General features: G+C 40.8%; 1 non-coding gene across 1 annotated transcript; it reads right to left on the bottom strand.

Annotated features, from left to right (window-relative positions):
• Window positions 1–1,568: 1,568 nt before the first annotated feature.
• Window positions 1,569–1,674, bottom strand: LOC140840310 (small nucleolar RNA R71). The gene has a single exon (XR_012119896.1). It is a non-coding gene; the product is annotated as a small nucleolar RNA R71 (small nucleolar RNA).
• Window positions 1,675–2,773: the final 1,099 nt, after the last annotated feature.

The following is a 2,773-nucleotide window of genomic DNA, read 5'->3' as shown; positions in this document are numbered from 1 at the left end:
AAAGGATTTTTGGGGAGAGCTTTTGCACTTGGATTGAAGATTCGACGGTTTCCGGGCATCGTTCTTCGCAGATTTCGTCACGCCTAGTATTTCTAGTTTATTTTTCTTTGTTTAAACATTGTTTTGCTTATTTTAATTATGAATTCTAGTAGCTAACTTTCATATTTGTTGGGATTGAAGGGGATCCTACCCCAAACTTTTAGTTGATTAATTTATATTTTGAGTTGTGCGTTGCTCTTGATTGTATTACGATTTTTATTGTGTCGTTTGAGCGTAGCTAACTCTTACGACAATTTTATATCACGAGTGAGTTCGAGAGAATAACTAGTGATAGGATCGAGTAGTATAATCTGCGGATCTACAATTTGCATAGACATATGAAATTGGATACGTGCCGATAGTCATAGTCCTTAGGGTCGAAAACTAGGGGATTTCATCAATCGAAATGCGGTTCATTCTTGATAAATGATTAAAGACATTTAATTACTTCATTGAGTGAATTAGTTTGGCATAGCTCGAGAGAGCGTGTTCAATTGAATAGGAAATCCTGTCGGAAGCGTAGAACACAATCGAACGAATTAATTAATTAATAAGGGGTAGGTGAACCAGAAGTCCCAACAAATTCTTTTATCATTTGAAATTTAATCCATTGGTTTAGCATTCATATTTTATCATTTAATCGTTGAACTTGTTTATTTAATTTTCTTGCATTTTAGTAGTTATAAACAAACAATCAAATTTCGCCGCTAAAGTTTTAATAACTAAAATAATAATTGTTAAATACAGTCTCCAGTGGAACGATACTCGTATTCATATACACTATACTATTACTTGACATCGTGCACTTGCGATTTATTTTGAGCATACAAAATCATATTTTTATTGGGGATTTTACTGTGCAAGTTTTGCTCGATCAAGTTTTTGGCGCCGTTGCCGGGGACTGTTAATCTACAATTATATTTTTAGTTATTTTCTTTAGTGTATTTTATTTTTACCGAACTAACACTCCATATTTTAATTCAGATATCTCTTCCGGTGCATGCCAAAGTCACTTGACTTGGAGCCTGAGTGTGACCCTGAAATTGAAAGGACTTTCCGCAGGCGAAGACAACAGCAAAGACTTAAGGAACTGATGGAGAGGCACGAGCCAGAGCAGGAGGCGGAGCGCCAAAACGAGAGACGAATTGAGATGCCACGCCGCATACCCATGTTAGAGTATGCCCAGCCTTCTTTGGATGGTGCACGCCCCAGCATTGTGAGGCCGATTGTGCGGGCAAACCAATTCGAAATAAAACCAGCCATTATCCAGATGATTCAGAACACCGTCCAATTTGGAGGAACTGCTGTGGACGATCCAAACACACACATCGTGGATTTTCTTGAGATTTGCGATACTTTTAAATTTAATGGAGTTTCTGATGATGCTGTTAGACTGCGTTTATTTCCTTTCTCTTTGCGTGATAAAGCTAAAGCTTGGTTGAATTGTTTACCTGTAGGTTCGATAGCTACATGGGAGGACATGGCGAAGGCGTTTCTCATCAAATACTTTCCTCCTTCGAAGATCATGAAGCTGCGGGCAGACATCACAACATTTGCTCAGTTCGATCAAGAGTCACTATATGAGGCATGGGAGCGTTTCAAAGACCTATTACGAAGATGCCCACATCACGAGTTGCCACTTGGGTTAGTCGTTCAAACCTTCTATTATGGCTTGCTCACTCCTAATCGTACTATGATAGATGCTGCTGCTTGTGGAAATCTATTGAGAAAAACTGCTGAGGAAGGGTATGAGCTACTGGAGGAGATGGCTGCTAGCAGTTATCACCCTCAATCTGACAGGAACAATCAGCGGAAAAGTGCAGGGATTCACCAGGTAACTGATTTATCTGCTATTACTGCACAACTTGATGTGTTAAACAGGAAACTGGATGGCTTGAACATGGGTGGCACGGCTATGCGTTTGCAAGAGGTATTCTGTGAGAAATGTGGGGGTGAGCACTATGTGAAAGACTGTCAAGATGACAATCCATTCTATGTGCCCGAAGGAGCACCGGTGCATCAAGTAGGAGTCCAAAACCGCCCAAGGCATGACCCTTATTCGAACACATACAATCCTGGGTGGAGGCAACATCCTAACTTCTCATGGGGTGGTCAAAACAGTCAAACTAGACCGCAAGGAGGACAACAATATGGCAAACAACCAATGTACAGATCCGATCCTCCTAGAGAAGAAAAGTCCAACTTGGAGCAAATGATGTCTAAGTTTATTTCATCCACTGAAACTAGACTTCAAAATCAAGATGCGTCGATTAAGGGGCTCGAAACTCAGATTGGGCAATTGGCCAAGATGATAGCAAATCGAGAGCCGGGCACCTTGCCAAGCAACACCGAAACTAATCCAAAAGAGCAAGTGAAGGCCATTGAGTTGAAGAGTGGAAAGATTTTGGAGCCTAGAGAGAAAGAGAAAAGCCAAGTATCGGATGAGCATGCTGAGGCGTCAAAAGGTAAGTCATCTAACTCTACACCAGCACCCACGGCACATCCTAAGATTGTTATCCCCCCGCCTTTCCCCGCAGCATTGAAAAAGGCAAAACTAGATGCACAATTCGGTAAATTTCTTGAGGTGTTTAAAAAATTGCATATCAATATTCCCTTTGCCGATGCTTTAATGCAAATGCCTAGTTATGCCAAATTCTTAAAGGATATCTTAGCTAACAAGCGAAAATTGGAGGATCACATGATAGTGAACTTGACTGAGAGTTGCTCTGCTTTG

This window comes from Primulina eburnea, chromosome 8 (assembly GCF_022965805.1).
Source record: "Primulina eburnea isolate SZY01 chromosome 8, ASM2296580v1, whole genome shotgun sequence".
NCBI lineage: Eukaryota > Viridiplantae > Streptophyta > Magnoliopsida > Lamiales > Gesneriaceae > Primulina > Primulina eburnea.
Note: the sequence above shows the minus strand (reverse complement) of the source record. Positions and strands in the feature narration are given on the sequence as shown.